Source organism: Trichomycterus rosablanca, chromosome 16, assembly GCF_030014385.1.
Source record: "Trichomycterus rosablanca isolate fTriRos1 chromosome 16, fTriRos1.hap1, whole genome shotgun sequence".
NCBI classification, from domain to species: domain Eukaryota; kingdom Metazoa; phylum Chordata; class Actinopteri; order Siluriformes; family Trichomycteridae; genus Trichomycterus; species Trichomycterus rosablanca.
Window position 1 is genome coordinate 19,939,627 of NC_086003.1, and position 16,572 is coordinate 19,956,198.

The 16,572-nt window shown below is 42.1% G+C and overlaps 1 protein-coding gene across 1 annotated transcript in view; it reads right to left on the reverse strand.

The window, feature by feature from the left end:
• The window catches only part of ndst1b (N-deacetylase/N-sulfotransferase (heparan glucosaminyl) 1b), a 153,535-nt gene that overhangs the window by 114,936 nt on the left and 22,027 nt on the right, over window positions 1–16,572 (reverse strand). The window contains exon 2 of the mRNA XM_063011117.1: window positions 3,216–3,319. The gene's annotated coding sequence lies outside the window, so the exon portion shown is untranslated. The remainder of the gene's footprint in view (window positions 1–3,215; window positions 3,320–16,572) is intronic.

The window sequence follows — 16,572 nt, forward strand, 5'->3', positions numbered from 1 at the left end:
TTTGAAGTTGTTCTAAAGTTTATGTGAAAACAACATCATCTATTCTGTTTGATTACACAGACCTGAAAGCTCAATTGTGAAAACTTGTTTTACTCAGGACGATGACATGCAGATCACACAGCAACGTCAGTCAGTCCCACCAAAGACACGGGTGCCTCAAAAATGGATTAATAATTCAAATTGCACCAATCGCTTTTAATTATTCATTCAACTTTTAGAATAAATCTGCTGAAATTTCCCTGCACGACATGTCAGGAAAAAAGAGGTCGGTGAATGATACGATGATGTCCTGCGATGCTTGATTAGCACTCACGGTGTACTGAGATGTATCCGTGAACCTTTAACACCAGTGGCCTTGGTGTGTGCTGATCTTTTTAAAGATTATGCTGCCAGCTTGTTTTCTACATATTTAATTTGGCAGAGTTTTTAATGCTGGATGCCCTTCCTGACACCAACCTCATATTTATTCGAGCTTGGGAGTGTCGCTAAGAGTGCGCTGATGTGTGTCCCCTTCAACTGATACACCTTCAATTTACTCTACAAAATTCAGTCTTCAGTAATCAGGTTATTCTGATCAAGGTTAAAGTGGGACCTAGAAACACAAGGCAGGAATACATCCTGGGCAGGGTGTAAACACACACACACACACACACACACACACACACACACACACACTAACACTTTGGCGGGATTTAAAGTAGGCAAATAGTTTATTTACACATCTCTTTGTTCCAACTGCCAATGCTGCCAAGTCAAAGACAGACACTTGGCCTCAATTTTCAGTTGCCAATGTCAAACTTAACGATTTAAGCCACAGATTCCACATTAGGACATTTGATCATCCTTAAAACAAACTTTTAAAGGCGAATTTAAAAAAATATATGTTGGACTATGTATAATGGACTGCTTTGAAGCAGGGTTATTACAGTCAATGTCAAGGACAAAGTTCAGATCTCTTTTTTCCCCCCATACAAAAATAAATACATACACTGATCAGCCATAACATTAAAACCACCTCCTTGTTTCTACATTCACTGTCCATTTTATCAGCTCCATTTACCATATAGGAGCACTTTGTAGTTCTACAATTACTGACTGTAGTCCATCTGTTTCTCTGCATGCTTTGTTAGTCCCCTTTCATGCTGTTCTTCAATGGTCAGGACTCTCCTAGGACCACCACAGAGCAGGTATTATTTAGGTGGTGGATCATTCTCAGCACTGCAGTGACACTGACATGGTGGTGGTGTGTTAGTGTGTGTTGTGCTGGTATGAGTGGATCAAACACAGCAATGCTATTGGAGTTTTTAAACACCTCACTGTCACTGCTGGACTGAGCCCAGTAAACCAACCAAAAACATCCAGCCAACAGTGACCTGTGACCACTGATGAAGATCTAGAAGATGACCAACTCAAACAGCAGCAAAAGATGAGCGATCGTCTCTGGATTTAGATCTACAAGGTGGACCAACTAGGTAGGAGTGTCTAAAAGAGTGGACAGTCAGTGGACATTTAAAAAGTCCAGCAGTGCTGCTGTGTTTGATCCACTCATACCAGCACAACACACACTAACACACCACCACCATGTCAGTGTCACTGCAGTGCTGAGAATGATCCACCACCTAAATACTACCTGCTCTGTGATGGTCCTCTGAGGGTCCTGACCATTGAAGAACAGGGTGAAAGCAGGTTAAAGAAATATGTGGAGAAACAGATGGACTACAGTCAGTAATTGTAGAACTACAAAGTGCTTCTGTATGGTAAATGGAGCTGATAAAATGGACAGTGAGTGTAGAAACAAGGAGGTGGTTTTAATGTTATGGCTGTATACAGCAGGAAAAAAACAAGTATTCAACCCCTTTTGTTTTATTTAATATACTTTAGTGTATAGATCCACTTCCAGAGTACACTAATCGTTTGACTTTATACTTATCAATGTAGACAATGAAGTACATATTTATGAGCATAAATAAATATGTTTTAATAATGAAATTGAATAAGGGCGCTTTGAGACGTCTTTTTTTTTGTTATTCGACTGCTCCCATATTAGGGGTTGCCACAGCGGATCATTTAGTTTTTACACCAGGTGCCCCTCCTGGTGCAACCCTTTTTTTCTGGACTTGGGAGCGGCACTGGGAGCACACTGAAAAGTACACTTCCCAATAGCTAACCCATCCACTTTCAGACACAGCAAATTAGGTCTATGCTCATCATATATTAGGGGTCACCACAGCGGATCATTTATTTTTTTTACACCAGATGCCCCTCCTGGCGCAACCCTTTTTTTCTGGATTCGGGACAGGCACCGAGAGCGCACTGACAAGTGCACCTCCTAAAGGATGGCTAACCCATCCCTCTTCAGACAGAGTCAATTCGGTCTATGTGCAGACGCCCGACTGGTTGATAGCACTGCTAATATTCTAACCCCACATCTCAGAAATAGTGGGTTAATGTTTATTACACCTTTGCCACCTGAATGCCCCCGTGCATGCTGTTTTGTTCATTGCTCCTGCTGAGGATTAACTTTTTAAGAAAATGTGCAAGTGCTTAAGCTGTTAATCACTCAAGCACTGGGCAAATGGGCACCTGTGGCTGCTACAATCCTGTACGAGAGAATAAGGGCTGGCAGAAATGGTAAGATCATTATGTAGACCATATGGACCATTTAGGTTTTTTTTTTTTTTAATGTAGCATGATTACTGGATTTAACATGCCAAAGCACACCTCCATTTTTACTACTTTTAAAAATATACCTACAATTTTGCCTTTAATTACACTTTTCCTTATAATTCATTGCGGTTGGCAAGAGATAAATGGACTTTTTAAGTCGAGTTCAGCGGTTGACAAGAACAGGAAGAACATATATTAAGCTACTTAAAGGACTCACTGACTTGGAAACATTTCAACAATGAGTTTGAATAATTCCAGCTTAATTGTGATCACAAGCCAGACTCGAAACCATGTGACCAGCAGTAATCCAACAGACATGCAAAGTGAGCTAATGCTTCCTGCTGCTTCTTTAAGTGCTAAACAATGCGTTCACCATTCATTTTCAGAGCTCGAGCCACCTACTATTCCACCAGCGCATTCTGCCAAAGCATCCAGCAGAGCCCCAACTATACACACACACACACACACACACACACACACACACACACACACACACACACACACACACACACACATAACCTCTGCACTGATTACTGGTTACTGCCTACCTTTCAGTTGTTCTCGTGTACCGAAGGTCCTTGTTCTCAGATCTCCTCAAAAGTGGCCGCTCTCAGAGATCTGGACCACTGCTTGAGCCTTGCTGCAGGCATTCCTGCAAAAACGAACCACATGGCGTTTAGTTAGCCAGCTGTAACGAGACACGCACAGTTGAATCTCAAATAAAAAGCACGCTAGTGAACCGAAACCTCAAACAGGTGATTTGAAATACCCGACTGCTTTTGAATAGATGGCTTCGAGCACACAGATGGAGAGAGTACTTTACCAAAAGTATGCAGACAGCTTGGAATCTTCTTCATACATGCCTATTACATATCTTATTTCTAAATCCATGTGCATTATTAGTTGTTTCACATTCTGCTGTATTTGTTTTTTAAAAAGGCTTTTATTTAGCTTATATGACAAGAATACACATTTTGTTCCATTCGGTTACAAGAGCATTAGTGTGGTTGGACACTGATGGTGGACAAGACCTCGCTCAAACTTAGCATTTCAATTCATCTCAAATGTGGTGGATGTGGTTAAAATCAGGGCTTTGTGCAGGAGAGTAAAGTTGAATATCCGGTCATCAGTCCATGATCTGAAGCTATATAGGGCAGTGGTAGCTCAGCGGTTAAGGTACTTCATTAATAATCAAAAGGTTGCTAGTTCAAGCATCACCACCACCAGGTTGCCACTGGCAAGACTCTTAACCCTCAATTGCTCAAATTGCATTTAATGATAATTGTAAGAGTAAATGCCGAAAATGTAATGTAAATGTAAATAAAGCTCAAGTGCAACTAGGGCAAGAAGTTAAAAGCAAGTTCACCTTTCAATGGGGTAAAAAGATTTTAGAATGGCCTAGTCAAAGTCCCACTAAGGAAACTGGAATACAGGTATATAAGGTACCCAGTCCAAACTATTCATTCCTTCAGATGGTGAAATGTAATTCATTCATTCTTTGAGTCCAATGTCAATGTGCTTTACACCTGCTTTGAAACTGATATCCCACTGCAGTCTACCAGTGTCAGTTTACTGACAATTAGCTAGCTAAAGAAATGCTAGATATGCAATAACTTACCCACATAAAACTAGTTATTATGGTTTAGAATGTGGAGAGACACTCCCTAAGGGCACTCTTCCTCATCTCTGTGTAAGCGCCTCTAATCAGCCGGCAGAGGTCGTAATCGCATTCTGACAGAGAGAGACCCACATCCGGTTCTTTGTCCCGCCCCCCAACTGAGCAACCAGCCAATCGTTGCTCATACAACCACTGTATGGTAAGGTGGAGCTGGATTTGATACGAGGTACTCGTGTCTTTTTACCGCTGCGCCACCTGAGCGGCCTAGGATTACGTCATGTTTTACACACTTTGGTTACATTCATGACAGAAATGGTAGTTACTCGTTACACAAGACAAGTTTTTAATGTCAAACACAGTCATGGACAACTTTGTATCTTCAATTCACCTCATTTGCATGTCTTTGTACTGTGGGAAGAAAACGGAGCTCCCGGAGGAAACCCACACAGTCACGGGGAGAACATGCAACCTACACACAGAAAGGGCCCACCCGCTCCACCTGGAAGTCAAACCCAGGACCTTCCTGCTGTGAGGCAACATTGCTGCCCACCGAGCCACCGTGCCGCCCATTTGGGTTTATTAATACATTTTGTATTGTTTTATTTATAGTACTAATCCGGAAGGTGAAGTACAAAATACTGCAAAAGTCATGTAGCTGGAATTCTACTTAGCCTAAGACTGAGAAACAGGCTGAGACTCAAAAACAAGCTTTTAAGTACAAGAAGTGATAAAAAAAAATAGGTAGAACGTCTTTTAACTGATAGCTGACTTGTTACTTGATAGTTAATTGTTAACCAACAATATTATAGCAACTCGTTCAAGTATTGAACACGGCAATAAACGGTTTATTTATTACTATTCCTAGTCGAAAAAGCAACAGCAATAACTTGTCAAATGAGGTAACATGAGGTGTAAGATGCTGTTTGTTTGTTCGATTCTTAACGCCATGTCAGCTGCTATGGCTAGGTTCCATCTTTAAAAAGTCAAAGTGGGGGTCGATATGTTTCTTTATAGAAATTCATGAAAAGACCGATTAGGGTAGTGTTTGAGTAGCTGTAAGGACGTAGAGTTTAGTAGATTTTTTATATCATATATGGCGTTTTTAAGTCATATTGCTTGTAAGAATTTAAGCAGTTTTTTGGGGGGGACGGGGGGCTAAGACACTGTAAAATTGTGGATGTTCTGGTTTACTTTATGCACTTGTGTAGTTCTGAATAGGGGAATCTTCAAGACGCTATAAATGCACTGTTAACATATTTCATCAGACAGAGAAAGACTGCTTTGAATAAATTGCTTCAAATAACACAACGTATTATTCTGCACAGACAATATTATTATTCTTATCATATTAACAGCTTTAAATTGCCAGTTCGGGGGTACTCGATAAGTCAAAACGTGTCACGTATGACAAATTACAGATTTTGAATTAGCCTTAATGTGACTCCAACCAAATTGTGCAATTTTTTACATCTCAGTAGTTAAATCAGGAAATTGTGCAAGTGATAAAATGACAACAGTGCATGAATCACGCTGATATTTACTGACTAAAACTGAGCATATCTTCATTTTCAAAGCTCACTGAGATTTAGCTACTAAATTAGCAGCAAGTGGGACATAAGAAGCGGTAAATAATTCAGGTATCGTGCCCTGCTCTGATGCTAATTAGCACTGACAATGACAGATCAAGTTCTTCCTTGATACTACCAAACCAACATGACATACAATCCTAAAGTGGCTTCAGCTGAATTCTTGTATGACAATGAAAAGGACTGGGGTAATATTAGCATCCATAAAAAGAAATATCATACTCGAGTCATATTATACATGAGTAAAAGGAAAAATGGGCAGATGAGAGCTGCTGGATCAGTACCATGGCTGAACTGGCTGTTGAGGCAGTGGCAGATGAGGACCTAAAATTCACCCTATCATCCTCTGGTAAGTGAGGCTAGAAAATCATAGACTTCAACACTAATCTGGCTCAGGTTCTGTGGATTAAACATGCCATCCATTAACAACCCAACTAGCCATGCTCTTCTTAAGTAATTCTCACCGTTTCTACAGAAATGTGGACCAAGCATAAACAAATCCAAGAAAAAAATAAATCGATTTAATTTTCATCAACTGCTTTATTTAGGTCAGGGTCACAATGAGCCCAGCTTTACTAAGAAACACTGTCAGCAAGTCAGTAATAACAAAGAGCTGAGAGGCAAAGCCCTGTAACGGTTTGGCGCAATGTCCGATATCAGCAGCCTGGGCGCCTTGACAGAAGTGATTGGCTATGTCTGAGAGTGGGAGGACCGAAGAGATTTCTCATTCCTGCTGCAATTGCTGCCTCTGCTGGCTGATCAAAGTCAGGCAGCCTAGCCATTGAAGTGCGCTTCTCAGTGCACTCTTAGTGCTGGTCTCAAAGCCATATAAAATAGAAGGGTTGCGTCAGGAAGGGCACCAGGCATAATAAATGTGCCAGATTAGGTATGACCAGGTACACCAGAATGATCCGCTGTGGTGACCTCAAACTGAATTTGTATATGCAAATGAAAACCTAATTATTTAATCACGAACTTTTGACTAATATCAGTTTTAAAAATAATTACTTTGCACATGACTACTGTAATTGACTACTGCAAACTGAAAGAAGAGAGCAGGCTTGAGCATTGGTTATTGCAGCTGTCCAGGACTCACAGCCTTGTATCTTGAGTTGACAGGTGTCACAGCTGTCAACCAGGTGAAGTGGGAGAGGAGCCAACAAAAACAGTCACACTTCACTGGTGCCTGCTTGACCAGCTGAGCCCATCCTTCATTAATATACGGACCCATGCCGAGGCTTCTGTTTCAGTACAGAGAAACGATACACAGGTCTGAGTGTGTACAGTTCACTGTCAACAGCTCCCAAATCTGATTTTCTGTATTCATGTAAGCATTGGAATGTATTTCAATACAGCGTTTACTTTCTTTAATCTTTGCCTTTGTATTCACCTTTGGTGTTCTTTTTATATCTCTGTGCATCAGATACTTTGGACACTTAAAACACACAGAAGCTGTTTGGCGAGTGTTAGCTCAGTGGTTTAGGTACTGGACTAGTAATCAGAAGGTTCCTGGTTCAAGCCCTGCCACCACCAAGATGCCAATGTTGAGCCCCGAGCACAGTCCTCGAGCCTCAGTTGCTTAAAATTGTGTCGTCATAATTGCAAGTCGCTTTGGATAGAAGTGTGTGCCACATGCCACAAATGTAAATGTAATGTAAATAGCCTGCTCCTAATTAGCCCTAGCTGTCAGTTGATATAACTGTGTATTGCCCTTCCATGGATGGAAATATATATATATTTTTTTCCCCCTCTTCCCCCCCCCCCCCCCCAATTTTTATCCCCCAGTCTAGTCGTGTCCAATTACCCTGAGTTCATATACTTGATAGGCACTGTGCACAGAGGGCCACACCCCCATCAGCATTATTCCCCAGCCCTGTGCAGGCGCCATCCGTCAGCCAGCAGGGGCCGCAGTCTCACCAGTTATGAGGACCTATGATCCGACTTTCTTATCCCTAAGAACTACAGCCAATCGTTGTTCATACTGCCGCCCAGTCCAGTCAGAAGGGCAGAGCTGAGGTTTGATACGATGTATTCGAAACCCCAACTCTGTTGAGCTAGTGTACTTTACCGCTGCGCCACCTGAGCGGCTGTGTCTGTTGTTGTTTATTTTTTATTATTTTTCTCCCCCTTTAGCGCATCCAATTGTTCAATTTTGCATTGTGTATCCTCTCTGTCTATGCCGAACCCTGCCCTTACCGAGGAGATCGAAGCTAACCCATATCCCCTCCGAAACATGAGCAGCAGCCAGATGCATTTTTGCCACCCACACATTGATGAGTTTGGCGCCAACTAGCGTTGCATGCGGAGAGACACACCCTAAGGGCACTCTTCCTCATCTCTTGTGCAGGCGCCTCGAATCAGCCGGCAGAGGTCGTAATCGCATTCTGACCGAGAGAGACCCACATCCGGTTCTTTGTCCCACCCCCCAACTGAGCAACCGGCCAATCGTTGCCCATACAGCCACTCAGCTTCAAACCGGTGAAGCAGAGCTGGATTCGATACTAGCTACTTAGAATCCAGCCCTGGTTGCAGCGTGTCTTTTTTACCGCTGCGCCACCTGAGCGGCCGTGTCTGTTGTTTTTAAGTGCTGTTAAACCCCCAGTGATCCGGACCAGAGCAAAGTGGTTAGTAAAAATCAACGTATATAATATAATATAAAAAAACTAATAAATCAAACTTTCAAAGTTGGTCCTCCCTTGGATGCCACCAAAGTCATCTAGAGGTGCTTTTCTTGACAAAATAGGAACATCTAAGAGCAACAACAGCTCAGCCACAAAGCACTTAAAAGTCTATAGCTTAACATTGCCTTTGGTGAAACGTTACTCAACAATGGTTCTACACATTATAACCATACAGACCAAGTAGAAATAAGTAGTGTAAAGCACATTTCTTGGACTCCAGAGTAAGATATAAATTGTACAACCTGATAAATACAATCAAGATTTGATGAATGCCAACTGCGAAGTTTGGTGGAGGTGGAATAATGGTCTGGGACTGTTTTTACAGGCCCCCTAGTTCCAACTGAGAAAACAGTGATGGACCTTTTGCTGTTGTAGCATGATAGTGGCAAGGATCTAAGTCCATGAGGACATAGATCACAGAGTTTGACGAAATTTGTGTACAAAAGAATTCAAGCCCATGTCTGTCTACCAGAAGTTCTCATTTTGGACTTCTTTGGGTGGTGGTTCTTGGATTACATACTTTTGCACAGAATGCTTTCTCTGCTGTGTAAAAGGCTGAAGTCTAGACAGCCCAGCACAGGTGAAAATCCCTCAGGGTTGCCGAAACTAGAGCTACGACTGGGTTAAAACCCCCCACCACTTTTCCAACAGCATCAAAATTACATTGCCACTAGGAACACTTGCTGCATTTTGGCACATCAGGAAGGCAATTTCACTGACGAAATGCTATGAATGGTGTCCTCAGGCAATGATTTTAAATTCCATCTACAGTGTGCTGTTCTTTTTCCATTACCTTCTGAATGGCTGGAGGACAAGTCGACAGAAAAGGTTCCACTGGGAAAAGGAGCAACGAGTTTTATAATGTTGAAGTTGCTTTTATTTTTGTCATGATTTGTCTTAGATTAGAAAAAACAAATCCACAAAACTACACATGGGAATGCAGATACTGACTGTGTATAATAACAGGGCTTGAGGTTTTAGAGCTGGCTGATGCATTCCTGGTTGAAATACCCATCTCAGATATCTGTGCAGCAGTAGGCCTAATGATTTTCCCTAAAGCCAGTGACGAATGCATCTCCCAGTTGTCTGGCTAAATCAGCGGATACGTTTACAGACTCGGAGCGCGGCCTCGGACACCCTCCCCCTTCCCCTCTCCCCTTTCCCATGCAAGTCTGGTGGGGTTTGGCCTGCCTCCAGCTCTTTTCCCTCACCCAGGTGCTAAAAGGTCTTCTGGGACATGAGCACATCGCAAGTCACTGTGCTCTGCCCAGGCTTTATGGTACTTTGGAAGTAAATAAAAGCCTCACCTGCACATGTAAAGAAGGACTGCTTTTAGAGATGCAAATTTTGCCAATTTATTAACAAATAACTAGTTTTCATTAATAAAATATTAACTGTGTCCCATAAAAATATAAAAAAATAAATGTGCAGAAATTGAACATGCATCCCGACTCCATACAGACACAAACTGGCTTCAGAGTTTGTGATTTTAATGCATAATCCATTCATGAATTCAAAAAAATTAATGCATAAAAAGTTTCCTGTTCAGATTAAAATCTTTAAATGTGTCTGTAGGGCAGCACGGTGGCACACTGTCGCCTCACAGCAAGGAGGTCCTGGGTTCAATCCCCAGGTGGGGTGGTCCGAGTCCTTTCTGTGTGAAGTTTGCATATTCTCCCAGTATCTGCGTGGGTTTCCTCCGGGAGCTCCGGTTTCCTCCCACAGTCCAAAGACGTGCAGGTGAGGTGAATTGGAGATACAAAATTGTCAGTCATTTACATTTTCAGCATTTAGCGGACGATTTCTATCCAAAGCGACTTAATGTACTGTGACAGCATACAATCTAAGCAATTGAGGGTTAAGGGCCTTGCTCAAGGGCCCAACAGTGGCAACCTGGCATGGCAGGGCTTGAACCGGCAACCTTCTGATTACTAGTCCACTACCTTAACCACTAAGCTACCCCTGTCCTCATGAATGTAACCAAAGTGCGTAAAACATGACGATAAAATCCTAATAAATTAATAAATGTGTCTGTAAGCAGAGCTGGCTCATGCACACTGAGGGTGGGTAAGAGTGATTTTCCTATTTAGAATCAAACCTCAGAAAATGAATTTTAATGACATTTTTAACTGGCAGCATTAATCAAACAACGATTTTTTTTTGCCTGTTATCGGTTAATCATTGACAGTGGTAATCCTGAATATGTATAAATAATGTGAAAAACTGCCGCTCAGGTGGCGCAGCAGTAAAAACACACGCTAGAACACCAGAGCTGGGATCTCGAATACGATTGGCCTGTTGTTCATATAGGGGTGGGTTATTAAGCCGGACAGGGACTGATGCAATTACGACCTCTGCTTGCCGATTAATGGCGCCACAGGAACAAGGAAAAAGTGCGCTGATTAGGGTGTGTCTCTCCGCACACAGTGCTGATCCTCATATGCACTCGTCAAGTGTAAGTGACATGGTGCATACGGCTGCTGCCCACGTGTCGGGGGGCGTGGGTTAGCTTCGCTCTCCTCAATCAGAGCCAGGGTCAGCATTAGTGGAGAGGAACCATGACACAATCTGGCAATTGGACGCGCTAAAGTCGGGAGAAAATGCGTAAACAAAATATAAAAAAACTAAATAAATAAAAATAATGCAAAAAACAAAAACAGCAGGTCACACTTTGCTATGACAATATTTACAAACACACACTCACTTACAAAAAACCCATCTGGTTTGTATCTTCACTGAAAAGTTACACCTACCATCCAGATGAATTTAGTATGTATACATTAACTGACTGTAGTCTGTAGGTTGCTCTGTACATTCGGTCACACCTTGTACCGAATTTATCAATGGAAAAGTACCCCTATAAGACCATCACTGATCAGATGTTATTTGGGTGATGGACCATTCTCAGCACTACAGTGACACTAATATGTCCATGCCCTAAGTGTAGCAGGTGCAGCAGTGTGGTTGGGATTTTTAAAAACTCTTTTCTTTTTTTTGTAGCCAAAACAGAAAAGCTGCATAAAAATCTGTGCTAGTACAGACTATTCATTAGAGAGGTTAACTCACATACTGGCATTTTAGGCAGAAGAGACATGACATCTTTGTGGACACAGGAAGAATGTGTAAAACGTTCTCCCTGTGTAAAAGACAGTTGTAGCCTAGTGGTTAAAGTACTGGACTTGTAACCAAAGGGTCGCTGGCACTGATGGGTTGCCACTGTGGGCCCTTAGGCAAGGCCCTTAATTGCTTATATTGTATACGGTCACAGTATTGTAAGTCCCTTTAGATGAAACCGTCTGCTAAATGCCAAAAATGCAAAAAATAAAACTTGCTTACGGTCAGTCATTTTAGTGTACAACATTTGCAAAACAGCCCTCAAAAGATGATGTAGAACAACACTGAATGAATCCTCAAAGTGCAAATAATTACCTCAAGCCAATGGCTAGAAAAACCTCTTGACCACAAGGCATGGCATTTGTAAATGTTTATACTGAAAGCTCATAGCATCATGTCACAGGAATTCTTTAACTATGAGGCATAGTTTCAGTTCGGGTTTTTTTTCTCAGCAATACGTTTGTATGCATGTATGCATAAATTAAAGACTATCCTGGATGATCATACCTCATTTCATTATTTTTAATAGCACAGAATCTGAAGAATATCGGCTCATTTCCCAGGCATGGCGAAACATCTCCACCGCATCTGAGCATGTTGGTGTGATTAAGAACTCGGAGCTAAAGGACACACTGGGGACCGGCCTGGATCAGGGCTCAACAAACTTTTCTCTATTAGCTGATGTCTCATCGAGAAGTTAAAGCTATAAAGCCAGAGAGTTTGACCTTGTAAATGAGTCATTTTTTTCCTGAGGCTCCCACAGGTCCAGTATTTTATGAAAAAATGCTCCTTGGCTACAAGATGCAGTAATTTAAGGACATGTGAAACTCTCCCATATTTCAAGCCACGCAACAGGCACATTTTTGAGATTGTTTCAGAATGCCTTCTGGGAAAAAATGCTGAAGTGTACATTCCAGCCATAAGATAAAATCCACTGACAGGTTAAGTGAGTAACAATAACTACTTTGATACAACAACATCTGTCAAGAGGTGAGATACAGGCACAAAGTGAACGGTCAGTTCTTGATGTTGATGTGCTGGAAACAGGAAGAATGGACAAGCAGGATCTGACCAACTAAGGCCAAATTGTGAAAACTGGGTGACTGGGTCTTCAAAAAGGCAGGTCTTATGGGGGTGTTTCTGGAATTCAGGGCTTAGTACCATCCAAAAGCTGGAGGACAAATAGTGAACCAGCAAAAGACGCTTAAGGACTTACTGATCCATGTAGGGTTTATTTATTTATTAGGATTTTAACGTCATGTTTTACACACTTTGGTTACATTCATGACAGAAACGGTAGTTACTGGTTACACAAGAATAATAATCAGTTCAGTTTAATGTCAAACTCAGTCATGGACAATTTTCTATCTGTAATTCACCTCACCTGCATGTCTTTGGACTGTGGGAGGAAACCGAAGCTTCCAAAGGAAACCCACGCGGACACGGGGAGAACATGCAAACTCCACACAGAAAGGACCTGGACCGCCCCACCTGGGGATCGAACCCAGGACCTTGCTTGCTGTAAAGGCAACAGTGCTACTCACTGAGCCACCGTGTCGCCCATTCATGTACGGAGCATAAACTGCTGAAAAAGTTAGTGCTGGCTATAATAGAAAGATGCCCGGTCATGATCGAAAGTGCCATGGACTGGTCTGATCAATTCTATTTTCCTTTAAACCAATTGACTGAGCCACAGAAGGCTGAAGCACAATTATTCATTTGCACATTCACTACTGAAGTCCAAAGGTTTTTCTAGAAGCATCAGCACTAGAGCTGTTTGTTGTGAATGTCATGGATTGGCCAAATAGCCATACAAAAGCCTGAAATAATGTCTTGAAAAGGCTTAATACACCGATTTAAGCTCTCTAGAGCAGTGTAAAGATTCTCAGAAAAGCTAAATCCGGCTTTACTTTGATAAATGACTTTTGTTTGGTGGTAACCAGAACCCACTCAGATGCAGTGCCAGCTATGAAAGCTTGGAGAAAAAGGAATAAAGGTCTGGTTAGGGAGAGCATTACTATTAATAACCAAATGGCCATTGGATATCATTTTTAAACTGCCAAAGTCAAGGCAGAACCCAAAAACCCTTGTTGAACCAAAAAATATTACTGCCTGTAAGTTGTTTAATAAACAGCTACAGACTGCATACTTTTCAGGCAAACCCTTGGAAACACTGGACCTAATCATTTTCGGTTTGGGCAGCTCTCCGAAGTACTACAGTCTTACAGGAAGGGTCTTCACCAAACTTTTGTCAAGTTGAAAGCATAAGACACTGATCAGCCATAACATTAAAACCACCTTCTTGTGTCTACACTCACTGTCCATTTTATCAGCTCCACTTACCATACAGAAGCACTTTGTAGTTCTACAATTACTGACTGTAGTTCATCTGTTGCTCTGCATGCTTTTTTAGCCTGCTTTTACCCTGTTCTTCAATGGTCAGGACCCCCACAGGACCACCACAGAGCAGGTATTATTTGCGTGATGGATCATTCTCAGCACTTCAGTGGCACTGACATGGTGGTGGCGTGTTAGTGTGTGTTGTGCTGGTATGAGTGGATAAAATGCAGCAGCACTGCTGGAGTTTTTTAAACACCTCACTGTCACTGCTGGACTGAGAATAGTCCACCAACCAAAAATATATCCAGCCAACAGCGTCCTGTGGGCAGCGTCCTGTGACCACTGATGAAGGTCTAGAAGATGACCGACTCAAACAGCAGCAATAGATGAGGACTAGATGTATCGGAATAGAGATGTATCGGACTTTACATCTGCAAGGTGGACCAACTAGGTAGGAGTGTCTAATAAAGTGGACAGTGAGTGGACACGGTATTTAAAAACTCCAGCTGCACTGCTGTGTCTGATCCACTCATACCAGCACAACACACACTAACACACCACTCAGTGTCACTGAGGGCTGAGAATGATCCACCACCTAAATAATACCTGCTCTGTGGTGGTCCTGTGGGGTCCTGACCATTGAAGAACAGGGTGAAAGCAGGCTAAAAAAGCATGCAGAAAAACAGATGGACTACAGTCAGTAATTGTAGAACTACAAAGTGCTCCTATATGGTAAGTGGAGCTGATAAAATGGACAGTGAGTGTAGAAACAAGGTGGTGGTTTTAATGTTATGGCTGATCAGTGTATATTGTAATACTGATTTTAAATACCTGTTAGCAATAAGTATGGCTAAATTGCCTGAGCCAAACAGTTAGAACAGGTGACCATTTAGTTTTAGCCAGTGTATACTGTGGTCTTTTGTTCCAGAAAGACATTTCTAATGCTTTTTAGCATACAATGACATTCCTAAACAACAGGAGTGTTAGTCATGTTCTGAAATCAACAAGCACATATGGATGTGTTCTCATGTCCACATATTTATAGGTTTAGGTTGGATGGCTGAGTAAGTGGGAAGAGTCATGTCTCATTAAAGATCATCTACTCTAAAGAATACAAAGCAACACCAGCCTTTATCTTTCTATAGATTTTCCCTCTCCTTAACAAAAACAGACAGAGGAGGAGGGTGGGAAATTACCCACTTTGCAATTGATGGTGTCTCATATAGAATCTGGCTGTGGGTGCAGAACAGTGTATGTTTCTGCCTTTGTTCTTTTAGTTTCCAAACATGGAAAATAGGTTTGTTATGGTTTGACGGTAACTCCGTGGGCACTGGTTCTCAACAAATCTCGGCATTTGTGCAGAGCAGCTTTGTACTCGTCACTTGTAAAGAGCTTTGAAAATAAGCAGAAGGTTGTCAATTCAAACCACACCACTACCCAGTTGCCAGTGTTGGGCTTCTAAGCAAGGTCCCTAACCCTCAATTGCTTTTATTGTACCAGCCACAACTGTAGGCGTTGCTGGATAAACGCCTCTGCTAAATGCCATAGATGTATCTGCAGCTTGTATCCAGCAGCGAACGCAAGCACACGACTTTGGCAGCTTGCTATGAAACGTCGCTCATACACTTGGCTCACTGGGCCAGTCTGATCTCAAAATAAGATGCGAGTCTGAAGAAGATCTGACTGTTAGCTGTCTAATTTTTCAACATGCCATCCATACTCGATGGCCTTCTGATCACAAAAACTACTTTACTGGAAATAAAAACACTGTCCAGAGTGGAGTGTTCTGAAAATGCCATTTATCTCATGGTGAGTTGGACAGTTAAAAATCTTGAGTCATGAGTTTGAGTCTGGGTCTGTGTCTGAGGCTGAGGCTGGAGAGGCCAGATAGGGAGTTCTTGCCACTACAAGAGTGCCTCATATTGTCTGATCAAGGCACTGGCACAAGCAGTAAAAGAATACCAAGAGTACAGTAGGACCTTGGTACTTGTTAAGACTGAGGTCGGAGCATAAGTCTTTTCAGATGCATTCAAATGAAATTTTCCCCTTCAAACTCAAAATCTAGTTATTTTCAATTCCCAATTGTGAATCCACTGCCGCTTGCCAGATCACCACATGCCCTGCCACGCTACATGAGCAACATGTGACCATGAATTGTTTGGCCCAGTCTTGAAGATCACATATTGCAGTAGCAGTGGGAAGACACCTCATTAAAATTAAAAAGATCACGGCTGGTGGAAGAGCGTTTTCCTACAAAGCTCCACAACTCTGGAATAATCTTCCTGCCTCTATTCGGGATTCGGACACAGTCTCAATGTTTAAGTCTAGACTGAAAACATATTTATTTTCTCAGGCTTTTGATTAGTATAGACAAAGGCGCAGAGCTTGGGGGTTCTTGGTCATAGAAACTTGTGGTGATCAGGGATGTTGGGTTGCTGTCGTTCTGCCTCTCTTGTCCGATCACTCAGGTTTGGTGACGGTGGGGAGATGGGCGCTGATGTCCTGTGAAAGCCTTCATGACCTAGTTACCTGCTCGCTCTCCCTTTTAGTTATGCTGTAATAATTA